This window comes from Chiloscyllium punctatum, chromosome 9, assembly GCF_047496795.1.
Source record: "Chiloscyllium punctatum isolate Juve2018m chromosome 9, sChiPun1.3, whole genome shotgun sequence".
In the NCBI taxonomy this organism is placed as follows: domain Eukaryota; kingdom Metazoa; phylum Chordata; class Chondrichthyes; order Orectolobiformes; family Hemiscylliidae; genus Chiloscyllium; species Chiloscyllium punctatum.
Genome location: NC_092747.1, coordinates 42139128 through 42152972, shown reverse-complemented (window position 1 = coordinate 42152972; position 13845 = coordinate 42139128).

Genomic DNA, 13845 nt, shown 5'->3' with positions numbered 1-13845 from the left:
ACGTACCCCAAGAGCCATCAGACTGGAGAGAGCATCTGTTACGAATGTAAAAAGATGTGTCAGGGGGCAGTATACATTCAAAATCCCATACTCCTCTCCTTATATTAGAGCTTTACGTAATATATACTGTCCGGACCCATCTTTTATCTGGCTTAGCATTTGGAATGGAAGATTTTTCCAAATAAGAATGGCCACTCCCCTACTTTTTGAATTGAAGGATGAAAAGAACACCTGACCAAATCTCCCTGCTGCTTCTTCAAGTGCTCCTTATCAGTTATGTGTATCTCCTGTAGAAGGGCTACGTCAACCCTCTCTTTTTTAAGACTCGATAATTTTTTTTCCTTTTTATTGGCGAGTGGCTCCCTTTAACATTCCAGGTGCACCATTTAAGCAAATGACTAGCCATGATCGCTCAAGAAAGTCCGAGACCCCCCAGGAGGAAGAACCCCACACAACAGACATTGAATAAAAACTGTAAACAATTCACCTAAGTTTATAAAAAACCTTTACAAAACTACTAAAAATTACTCCCATAAAGTAATAACATAAAATATAGCTAAGAGGGGACTTTCCCCCTTGTACACAGGGAGCACTCCTACTATCCAGTAATCCCACCATAACCCCTTCCAGCTGGAGCTATGCCCTTGCTCTAGACATCGCAAAATGAGATGAACAGATACCAATGTCTTATAACAAGGAAATTAAAGTGGACATCCAGCCCATCCCTTCCACATCATTACCCAAGGCATTCTTAACAAAGCAGCATCATAAAAAAAATCACAATCCCAGAAAATATTCAAGGAAAACCTGAAGAAATTCGACAATACCCCCCAGCAACCAGATGAACCAAGCAAATTATAAATAAAAGTTAAAAAACAAGCCTCCCCAGGAAAAGGTAAGAAGAAAACAAAGGGGTGAAAGGAGAAGAAAAAAGTGGGGTGGGGGTAAAAAAGAAAAATAAATATCCAAATAATTCAAGTCCTTCAGTCTATTTAAGAGCATCGAAAAATTCTTTTGCTTTAAGCGGCGAACCAAAGTTACACACAGACCCCCCGTGACTGAGGCGAAGCATTGCCGGGTACCTCAAGGAGTATTGAATATTTAAATCCTTCAGACGCTTCGTTACCTCGTCAAATGCCTTCCTCTTACGAACCACAACCGGAGAGAATTCCTGGAACAGCATTATTTTGGATCCTTTATATATCATAGCTTGGGGATCTTTCCCCAAAGCTCTGGAGGCCTCCAGCACTAGGACTGGGCGGGTGTGCTGGTCCAACTCGGGCCTGTGAACAGCAACCCAGTGGGCCCACTCAACTCGCACCCAACCCAGCCCTGACTCCGGCCTCAGCAGTTATGGGAGCCATTACTCCAAAAAAATCCACAAACTGGCCTTCCTCCTCCCGTTCGGGAAGGCCCAGCAACCGAATATTTTTCCGACGACCTCAATTATCAAGGTCGTCGATCTGTTCTTCCAAGGTCCGAACTCGACATTTCAGAGCTCGGGCCTGACCCAGAGAGGATTCAACAGCGGTTTCAGAGGCCGCGGCCCATTGCTCCACCCCTCCAAAATGCTGCCTGAGCTTCCCGATTATGCTTCTGCAGCATGACCGAGATCGACTCCCACCTGGACCTGGTCTCTTCAATCGATGTGTTGATCTTCTCTCAGAGTTTTAAAAACTCCAAGATCAGGCTCGCCTCTGCAGGTGAGGCCCCCAGGGTAGCCGCAGACGCATCTGTTGCTACGGGGGTGGAGGGATGGTGGTGGTGGGGTGCGTGGATGGGATGGTGGTGGTGGTGGTGGTGGTGGTGGTGGTGGGGGGGGGTGGTGGGGGGTCCCTGTCTGTTCCGAACTCCGTGATACTTTTCCTTTGGTCATTTTAAAATGTACCAAACTCCTGAAGCTTGGTGTAAAATGAATGTAGGAACTGGGAAAAAGCTATTTTTAGTGGTTTAAAATGTGAGAGAAGGGTGGCTACCCTACTTTGATTACTTAAAGTGTGGAAACAGGCCCTTCAGCCCAACTAGTCCACACCGACCCGCAACCCACCTAGACCCATTCTCCTACATTTTACCCCTTCATCTAACCTACATGCAATTTAGCATGGCCAATTCACCTAAACTGCACATTTTTGGACTGTGGGAGGAAACCGGAGCACCCAGAGGAAACCCATGCAGACACGGGAGAAGTGTACAAACTCCACACAGTCAGTTGGCTGAGGCGGGAATTGAACCCAGACCTCTGGCGCTGTGAGGCAACAGTGCGAACCACTGTGCCACCATGCCGTGCTTGGGTCCTGGGCAGGGCTCAGCAAACTCGGACCTACTGGGTCGCCGCCATCTTGAATCCCCCCCTTACACTTTTTTAACAATTTGGTGAGTGGAACAACCACATTGCTAAAGTTTGGTGCAAACATTCGGTAAAACCCACTCAATCCCAGGAAACATAGTACTGCTTTGTTCGTCAATGGTGTGGGGAATTCCCCAATTACTTTTGTTTTCGGATCCTGTGTGGCCATTTGTCTATGTCCAATAACATGGCCCAGGAAGGTGACTTGGGCTTTGGCAAATTCACTTTTAACTAGGTTTACCAACAAGCCTGCCTTCCGAAGTCGATCGAACAAGTCCGGTAAATGCTGTAAATGTTCCTTCCATGAGTGACTAAAAATCACCCAATCATAAAAATACACCACACAGTTGGGTAATCCGGCAATGACAGTCTCTGAAATGTGTCTGGAGCATTTTTCATACCAAATGGCATGACTTTGAACTGATATGGTCCATCTGGCGTTCCCAAAGCTGAAATCTCCATTGCTCTCTCTGACAGAGGTACTTGCCAGTAGCTTCTGAGCAAGTCCAACTTAGAAATGTAAGTCGCTAGCCCCACTTTTTCGACACAGTCCTTCAGCTGTGGAATTGGATATACATCAGTCTTTGTAACAGTGTTGACTTTGTGATAGTCACACATAACTGGTGGATACCATCTGGGTTTGGCACCATGACTCTGGTGAGCTTCAGTCACTGTAACTCACTTTGATTATGCCATCTTGGAGCATGCGCTCTATCTCCTTCTGAACCTGTGCCAACTTCATAAGGTTATACCTATAAGAATGTTGCTTAATCAGAACAGTATCTCCTATCTCTACATCATGCACAATTAGGTTCGTACTTCCCAGTTTATTTCTGCATATCTCCCCATGTGATAGCAATAACTCTTTCAGGTCATTTCGATTTTCTTGTGAAAGGTAACTCAATAATTTATCCCAATTTTTGACAACTTCCTCATTGTCCAATTTGACTTGAGGAATGTCCAATTCAGAATCCTCTAAACTTGGTTCTTCTTTCTGTGCTGTAGTCATTAACACATTCTCCTCTTGCTTTCCTTCCCTATCAAAATACCTTTTGAGCATATTCACATGACACATTCTGTGAGATTTCTTCCTGTCTGGAGTCCTTGTCAAGTAGTTCACCTCACTCAATTTCTTCTCAATTTGATATGGTCCACTAAATCTTGCTTTAAAAGGTTCACCTGTTACTGGAAGTAACACCAATACCTTATCCCCAATTGCAAAATTGTGAATTTGTGATTTCTTATTCACTTCCTGTTTCATTGTATGCTGTGATACTTTTAAATACTGTTTAGCCAACTCTCCAGCTCTATTTAATCGTTCTCTAAAATGTGACACATAGTCCAAATGGGTGGTCTCTGAATTATTAATTTCCCCTTAACTGCTTTTAATGGTCCTCTTACTTCATGCCCCAAAATTAATTCAAATGGACTGAATTTGGTCGATTCATTCGGTGCATCTCTGATCACATAAAGTACAAACGGAACTCCCTTATCCCAATCATCTGGATAATCCTGACCATAAGCCCTCAACATGGTCTGTAGTGTTTGATGCCATCTCCCGAGCGCTCTCTGCAATTCTGGATGGTATGCAGTAGAGTTGAATTGCTTTATTCCCACGTTATCCAAAACCTCCATGAATAGTTTGGATATGAAGCTTGGTCCTAGATCTGACTGGATCTCTATTGGTAGTCTGAATCTAGTAAAACAAAATTAAGTAATTCTTCTACAACTCTTTTAGCTGTGTTGTTGCGTAATGGGATTGCCTCTGGAAATCTAGTCGACACATCCATTATTGTTAATAAATACTTATTCCCGCTCTTGCTTGAGGTAGGGGATATACATAATCAATCAAGACTCTTGTAAAAGGTTCCTCAAATGCTGGAATAGGTATTAAAGTTGCAAGTTTTATTACTTCCAGTGCTTTCCTGATTAGCTGACATGTATGACATGCCTAGCAAAATTCAATGACATCTTTGAGTAGTCCAGGCCAGTAAAATGTCTTTGTATTTTAACCTGTGTTTTCCTCACCCCTAAATGACTTTCAAGTGGTAGCTCATGTGCCACTCGCAGCAACTCCTTTTTTACCCTACTAGTAAAACAATTTGATGAATCTCTGCCCATTTCTCATCTGCTTCAATGTGTGATGGTCTCCATTTCCTTATTAAGACATCATTTGTTGGAAGGGATTCAAGATGGTGGTGATCTAAGAAGATTGCATTGCAGAGCTCAGTATCACAGCACAAGTGGGACGAACTTCTAACCCACCCAAACCAGACCATCACGATAGCTTGGGATCTGGAAAGATTGTGGAGTCTCAACAAACCTTTAAAAACTGACTTACCTGCATTTCCAGCTGTCCAGAGATGCCCAAAAAGGGAGGAGGAGCATCTGAGACCAGGTCTGCAGTTCAGCCTACAGGATCCTCAGAGTCGATTACTTTCCAGGCCCTGATGAATGAACTCATGAAATCTCGTGAGATGCTGGGGAACCAAATTGAAGAGAAGCTGGCTCCAATCTCTCTCATGCTGCAGATGCATGAGCAGCAGCTGAGAGACCTGGAGAAGAGGATGGATGAGGTGGAGCACAGGGTCACAGTGGTGGAAGCTTGATGCCAGTTCATCTAAGGATAGGATCCAAGCCTTGGAGACACCGGTCCATAATTTACGCGACCAACTGGATGATCTTGAGGTCAGGGACAGGAGAAAAAACATTTGGATCATCAGTCTGCCTGAGGCTAAGGAAGGTGAGTGGCCTACAGAATTTATTGAGGACTGGCTGATGAAATTCCTTGACTTGGAGGCTGACATGAGAGGATTGAAGATAGAGAGGGCTCACCGGGTCTCAGCACAGAGATCGGGGCTGGGTCAATGTCCTCGTCCTCTCCTGGTGTGGTTCCATCACTACTGGGATAAAGAGAGAGCTATGGAGGCTTCCAGAGTCCAGGGAAAGGATCCAAAAGCTGTAATTTATGAGGGCTCGAAGATCATGTTCTTTCGGGACTTCTCAGCAATGGTGATCCAGAAACGAAAATCTTATGACGGTGTCAAGAGGGTGTTTGGGATTCAGTATTCCCTGAGGTGTCTGGTGGTGCCACGGATCACCTTAGATGGATCCATACATCTCTTTGACACATCGGAGAAGGCAAGAGACTTTGTGGACAAACTCACCTAATTTGAACAATTGGAGTATGTATAAATAGTGTTTATCATTTTGCAAAAGAAACGGAGGAAGTTCTGGTTGGGGCTTTACCTTCTTTTTCCTCTATTGATAATAATTTGGTTTAAACTATGTTTGGCGGTGGTTGAGATGTACATTTTCAATTTCTAAGTTAAGATATATCCAAAAATGGGTGGGATATTTGTTCCCCCCTTTTCTTTAAGAAAATGTATTTTTATTCATATCGATATTCTATGGGGTGTTTATTCTTTTCTGCTTGTGTTTGCGATGCGGCTCTCGCTGGGAGAAGTGAAGGTGGTTGGGATGGTTAGATGCCTAATTATGGGCAGTTTAGGATGGGTACTTGCCCCCTCAACAGGGGATAAGTTCCTACTCAGCGCTGTTGGCGCTTTGTATGTTGGTCTATATTTTGGTTTTTTTTTAATTTTCAATAGTTTTGTAGGTTTGTTAAATGTAGTGGTTTTAGTTTATGTTGTTTCTATATTTGGTGGATCATGTCACACTAAGGCTCAGCGGTTTGTGGTTCAGGTTCCTCCTCTCTGGAATTTATATGTTATTGCAGAAGTTATGGCTAATTACTTGATCAAATGGTATACCTGGAATATCAAGGGAAGTCACTCACCAATTAAGAGGAAGAAGGTACTTTTGAGTTTTAGAAAGGAGAAGGTAGATGTTGCTTTGTTACAGGAGACACATTTAGATGACAAGGAGCATCTGAAATTACAGCAGAATGGTTTGACCGAGTTTATTTTTCATCATTTAATACCAGAAGTAGGGAAGTGGCTATATTAGTTAGGAAGAATCTCCCATTTAACTTGTTACAGTGTATTAAAGACACACACGGAGGTTTGTAGTTCTTAAAGCCTTGATAAATGGGGAAGAATATGGTGTTTTAAATGTTAGTTACCCTCCAACTCATTCCCTTAAATATTTGGTAGCTTTCTCTAAACTGATAAGTCTTGAGTCCCAGCACAACATTATAGGGGGAGATTTTAACTGTCTCATGGATCCCACAGTAGACCAAAGGTCCCTCGATACCCTCTGTACAAACTAAACAATTAGTGGATCTGTGTAGGGAGTTAGGTTGGTAGATGTCTGGAGGCATCTCCACCCTACAGGTAGGGATTTTATGTTTTTTTCCATTCCACACAGATGTCACACTAGGATTGATTGTTTTTCTGACCCCTGCAGTAATCCTGGATTTGATGGCATCTTGTACGATCGGTAATATTACCATCTCTGATCATGCTGCAGTGTACCTTATGGTTAAGATTAAGGACGTTACAGTGGATTCGAGATATTGGTGAATGGATCCCTTTATCCTTAAGGATAATAAGTTTGTGGAGTATTTCGCTAGGGAATTTCGGGCGTTCCTAGATATTAACATGGACTCAGTTGGTAGCTCATCCATTCTCTGGGAAACTGCCAAAGCTTATGCTAGGGGGGTTAGTTATTTCATATTCCACCAGTAGGAAGCAGCAGAAGGGTGAGCAGCAACGTCTCCTTGAAGCACGGTTGAAGGCAGCCAAGAAGGCCTACTTTGACAGACCCTTGTTGGTCAAACTACAGAGGATTACGGCACTGCGGTCTGCATTGAATTCCATGCTCATGCAGATGAAAAAGAAGGAGCTGGCTTTTGCAAAGCTAAAGTTATATGAGCATGGTGACAAGGCAGGCAAATATTTAAAGTATCTCACCAGGAAAAGGAGTGCCCCACAAGCCATTATGGTGATTAGGGAAGATTCTGGGAAACTAACATGTGATTCTAAAAAGATTAATGCGGCATTCCAGCAATTTTACTCTAAGTTATACCAATCCGAGGATTGTGAGGAGGGGCAGACCAAAATGGAATTTGTTTTTAAGGATCTGAAGCTCCTGGGTGTGACTCCCGAACATCAGCCTTTCTCAACGCTCCGTTCTCAGAGCAAGAAGTGCAGGAAGCTGTGAGGCAGCTTCAGAGTGGAAAGGCGCCCGGTCCTGATGGACTTCCCAGTGAATTCTATAAGGAATGTATAAGTATACTGTCAGGCCCGATGCTCAATATGTTTAACGATTCATACAGTTATCATTGTCTCCCACTATCTTTGAGAGAGACCAATATCTCACTTATCCTTAAAAAAGGGAAGGACCCGGAAGACTGTGCTTCATACAGGCCCATCTCGCTCTTAAATGTCGACTTTAAAATCCACTCTAAGACTCTCGCATTAAGACTGAAGACTGTGTTACCTGCTATTATTAAAGAAGTTCAGACAGGCTTCATAAATGGTCGCAGATCCTCCAATAATGTTAGGAGGCTGCTTAATGTAATTCAAGCATGCCAAGAGCAGTCAATACAGGGATTGGTGATTTCTCTAGATGCAGAGAAGGCATTTGTCTAAGTTGAGTGGCTGTAAATTTCATATACTCTGGAGCGGTTTGGTTAAGGCGAAATCTTTATAAGATGGGTAAAGGTTCTCCACGGTGGCCCTCTCGCAGCAGTCATCACCAACTGGGTACAATCAAGCAATTTTAATAGTTTTAGGGGCAGCCAGCAGGGCTGTCCCCTTTCAGCATTATATTTTACGGTGGTGATTGAACCATTGGTGGAGGCCTTTTGTAGGGATCCCAATATATCAGCTCCAGAAATGGGGTCAAAATTGCATAATATTTTGTTGTATGTAGACGTCCTAACTTTTTTGACAAACCCAGCAGGTTCAGTGCCTCGTCTGACACAATGCATTTGGCGCTTTTTCAAGGTCCACGATTAAATTTGTGAAATCAGAGGCTATGCCTATGGGTGGTCTCATGAAGGAGCTAGGTCTTGAGGGCGACTATAGATTCCCATTTAGGTGGTCACAGAGGGGTTTTGTGTATTTGGGCATGTTCATTACTCCAGTTCTGGATTGGCTGTTCAAAGCCAATTTTATCCAATTATTTGAAAACAATCAAACAAGATCTCCAAAGATGAGAGGTACTTCCAGTCTCATTGTTGGGTCGGATGCGCTTATTAAGATGACTATTCTCCCCCGTTTGCTATACTCTATACAGTTGCTTCCCCTCATTTTCAATAAACAAACACTCAGGAGACTGAACACTTGGTTCAGCTCCTTTATTTTGCATCGTAAGCGGCCCTCATTAAATTAGCTAAACTACAACTACCTCACTGATGGGAGGGGAGTGGACCTTCCAGACATTAAAAATTACCATTTAAGCTCACTTTTGTCCTATGTAAGTGATTGGGTTTGTGGAGATCCTCTTCCAATATGGTTAGATATCGAAGCCTCCCAGGCAAGATGCCCCCTTACCAGTTTGCTGTTTTTGGACAAGGTGAGGACTGTTCGGGAATATTACCATAACCCAATAGTCATCAATACTGTTAAAGCATGGAGGGCAATTCAGCAGAGGGAAGGCAATATTGGCAAAACATCTTTGTTTACACCTTTAGTGGGTAAGCTGGGTTTTCAACCAGGGATGATAGATTCAGGATTTAAACGTTAGGCAGCGTGTGTCTTGCATGGGTGATTTATTTGAGGGAGATGTAATGATGTCCTTTGATCAGTTAATATGGAAGTATGAGTTATCTAGTAGAGACCTCTTTAATTTTTTCAAGTTAGGGATTTTATTCAAAGAAAGACCACACTTTTGACTGATCCCTACAAATTCAACTTCGAGAGGGGGGGTGCTAAGGGCTAAGAGTACACTTTCTGTCAGTACTTCATATCATCAATTGTGGGGTGCCCCCTCAGATGAGTTTGATCGATTCTGCAGGATGTGGGAGAGAGAGCTGGGTGTTGAAGTCTCCTCCGAGGCATGGGATAATATTTGGGAGAATGCAAGGAAGATATCAATTTGCAATATGACCCATGCTTTACAATTGAAGATTCTCCACAGGGTCCACTTGGCTCCGGACCGTTTGTCAAAATTCAAACCAGGAGTATCTTCCACACGTCCCAGGTGCAAGGTCTGTACAGGCACTCTTACCCATTGTCTCTGGTCTTGCAATAGGCTTCAAACATATTGGAGTTCTGTGGTGGGCACAATGGAGAAGATTTTGGTGTAAGGGTGGAGAAGAACCCTATCTGTCTCCTTTTGGGCCTGCCCACTGTATTTCCTGCAGACACACATAAGCAAAAAGCTTTCAATATTCTCATGTTCTATGCAAGAAAGAATATCTTGCTAAGTTGGATATCCGAAAACCCCCCCGGGCTGTGGGGTTAGGGGAAGAATGTTATGGAGCGTATTCCATTGGATTTTCTCACAAATATGGTACACCGCAAAACTGAGAACTTTTATTAGACATGGCAGCCCTTTTTGGAATTCCTGGGCACAGAATTATCTGCCACACTAACAAGGGCTTTTATATAGCCGTAACGATTGCATTTTACGAGTCCAATCACCAGGGAGAAGGAACTGTGAACATAGAGCGTTTTATTTGGTTGGGCTGAGTTATTATTATTTATTAGTTGTTTTTCAGTTATTTATTTATTTATTTAGTTAAATAGCCAGTTTTGGTTTATACATATGTACATGAGCGTGGGTTGGGGATTTTTTTAAACTTGGGTTGTTTTTATTTGTACTGTTTTGAATTGTATTGTTTTGTACTTAATGTAATATTAAAAAATGTATTTTTTCAATAAAAATCTATTTCAAAAAAGACATCACTTGTTAATAATAACACACAGGGATGCATTCGCTCTCCTTCTCTGTATATACCCTTTGATATAACTGTTTTAACTTCTCATCTTTCTGCTGTAACTCAACCAGCTTAGCAGAGCTAAAGGGACTTGCATGTTTACATATTTGCTCCTTCTCCTTGCTCCTCTTATCTGATTAAAAAAAGTATCAGATAAAGCTATGTCAGCTTCCATATCTGTGCCTTTTGAACTCTCCTGCTTCAACTTGTGCCTTTGTGGTCTTGTGACCTTACAATCTGGGAAAATTCCTGAATAAACAACCTTAATTTCATCAGTTGCCTGCATTTCCACTGGCTTTTCACCTAGAGTAGGCAGCACGTCTACTGGTGAATCAGCTATATCATTTGCAAGGACAAATTGTATTCCTGGAGTTGAGAGTTTGTCCAGTACCCCCACAAATTCTCCACTCTTCTCTGGATTCTCTAACCTCACTTTACATAATTGAGCGCTTTTTGTCTCACCATGAATTCCTGTTACCAGTACCTTTCCGGCAATAGTCCTTCAGGAGTGCATATCTCCTCATCCCTCAACATTACAGACTGAGAGGACCCTGTGTCCTTTAATATTGTAACCTCCTTACCTACTACTCCTGGCCTATGTGAATAAACTTTACCCTTACATGTATATTTTTTAAGCAAATCTGGCATTTCCTCCTTAATCAACCTCTGATCATCTTGTACACTCTAAGGCAGTTGTTTACCTTCCCTTGTGCTTTTTGTTCCTAGTCCAGCTAAACTCCCAGGCTTGTCTGGTTTCCCTACATCTGGCTTTCTCCTAGCCCACCAACACTGTGATTTCGTGTGGCCCACTTTATCACAATGAAAATACCGGAGCTTTTTAACTTCTTTGTCCCCCTCAAGGGGGCTTCTTCTTTTACCCTGTGGTAAGTTCTCCTTATGATTTTCACTGAGATCTACCTTTCCCTTTCCACGTGAGGATTTCTCTTTGCCCCAATTTCTATCCCTCAGGGACTAAAATTGATTCTGGAAGCAAAACCAAGTTTTATGGACCAGCTCATAATCATCAGTCACTTCAGCTGCTAACTTTGCTGTTTTAACTCTCTGCTCTTCCACATGAGTTTGCACTACGTCAGGCAGTGTATTTTGGAATTCCTCCAAAATAATTACCTCTCTAAGGGCATCATAGGTTTGCCCCATTTTTAAAGCTCTTTCCATCTATCGAAATTACTCTGTTTGATCCTTTCAAACTCAATATAAGTTTGTCCAGGGTCCGTCCTTTGATTCCTGAAACATTGTTTATCAGCTTCTGGTATGAGCTCATATGCTCTTAAACTGGCCTTTTTCACCTCCTGAAACTCCCCAGATACCTCCTCTGATAGTGATGTGAATACCTCACTAGCCCTAACTACAAGTTTCATTTGGATCAACAAAACCCACATTGCCACTGGCCACTGCATTTGTTTAGCCACCTTTTCAAATGAGATGAAAAAGGCTTCCACATCCTTCTAATCAAATCTAGGCAATGCTTGAACATACTTTAACAGTTTCTCACTGGGCTTCTGACTACCAGGGTCTTACTCATCCTCACTCTGTTCCTCACTAAGTCTACCCTCAGCCTTTATCTCCAGCCTTTTATGCTGACTTTCCTTTTTAAGTGTCAGTTTTTGAAGTTGAAAAGCTCTCTCCTTTCCTTTCTCTGCTCTCTCTTTTTCCCTCTCTTCTGCTTCTAATTGTAACCCAAACTGTTTCATTCCTGCTGCCCTTTCCTTATCTCTCACCTCTAACTCAAGCTGCTTCGTTTACAATTGAATTCTTGCCATCTCGATAGATTCTGAGGGTTTCTGCAGCAGGTTTAAATGCTGAGCTATTGCTGTAATTATCTCTCCTTTCCTCAAAGAAGCAGGTAGTTCCAGTTCCAGCTTCTCTGCTAATTCTTGCAACTTGGTCTTATTCACTTTTTACAAACCTTCCAAAGTCACTGCATCCACATCCAGAAAACGTTTGGCAACTGAACGAGCCATTACTATCCCAAGCTTTATCTACCCAACCAAACCAACACCCGAAATAAAGACACTAGCACCAACCACTTGCTGGTTAAAATCCCGCAAAGAGCCAACCCAGTTCATAACTTTGCAATTTGTTTGGTAAGTGTACAGTGTACTAGCTTACCCAGAGTAAGCTAGCTAAGTTGACTATTAGGTTTTAAAATAGACAGAAATCTATTCATAAAATTACACAACTGAACACAAAGAACAGAACAAAGAACCCTTACAGAACTCAGTCTATCCAAACTAGACTTAATTATACTGTTATGAACATGGACAACAGTCCCAATAAGCAAACCCCCTTAAAGACTAGTTAAAAAAAAGGAACAGATACTTACAGGTTGAAGTTAGAAGGGCAGAAGGAAAGAGAGAGGTTCCACACAGCTGAACTCCTAACTAGTTCTGGACCGAACAGAACTGCTCAGCTAGAGAGCTGACCACTCCCCTTTCATTATACAGGTCACTTCTAAAACATGACTACTTTGGCCTGAAGTCTCATCAGTTTACATTTCAACAAAACGCCTCACAAAATCCTTTTCATCTCTGTACCAAACCAGTCTGATCAGAACCTGACCCATTTATGACCCCTCTGAAAAAAAACAAGGACCCAGTATCCTTGAAAAATGGAACAGCTTTTAGAAAAAGGGGACCAGTTTTGTGACAGTATCATGAATGTTTAGCAGATTCTAAACAAACAATAATATTTTAGTTGATGTATTGGGAGAAGTTTGTCTTTAAAAGAGATCACCCATTTGAGATTTAAAAGGATTGATTGAGCTTTCATGAATGGGAATATTTTTCCCATATTAGGCCAGATTTTAATTTTTGTATTTCATTTCATTTCAACTTGGCTTCTGGGACCTATAACTGATGGAACCTGAGTGAGCTAGCATGGAATGAATAGGATAGTGGATTGACATGAGGGCTACAAGAGGTCTTGGGGAGGTTTGATGGCATGGATTGACACAGTGATTATTAGAAGATAGGTTATCATGGGTTCGTATGAGGACTATTAGGACTGTAAAGTGAAAATTGATTCTGAAAAGATTACTTTTCACCTAGTCAGGTATTTTGTCAGGAATATTTCCATGCTGAAAATTGTCTTAAATAGCATTTTCCAAACATTTCCCATTGTGACTCCATTTTTGGAGGTTGAAAAATATTGTGACTGCAGACCCATGAGACTGGTGGATGGTATATGGTGGACTTGGGGCATAAGGGGAGTTTAGGGAGGGGTTGAGAGGGTTGGAGAGTTAAGGGAGTGAGAGAACTGTGTCAGTGATGGTGAGAGGATGTGAGTGCGGGGTGGTTCATAAAGGGGTGACAGATCTGTCATAGCATGGTGAGAAGGAGCTTCACAGAGGAACAAGCATCTACATTTGTAGGACAATCAAATCTTAAGAATTTTCCAGTTGGGCTATGCCCACTAAAAGAAAACAAAGTATCTAAGGGAGTTGCATTCTTGTTCATACTTGATTACATTTCAATGCCAAACATTGATACCTTGGAGCTTGTGACCTCACACTTTCAGCTGGTGACCCCCCTGGAGGTTATGACACAAAGTTTGGGAATCCTGGTCTACAGGCTATTTCTTTATTTCTTAGATCCTTCAAGGGATTTCTTTCAGTGAGAAATCGCACATG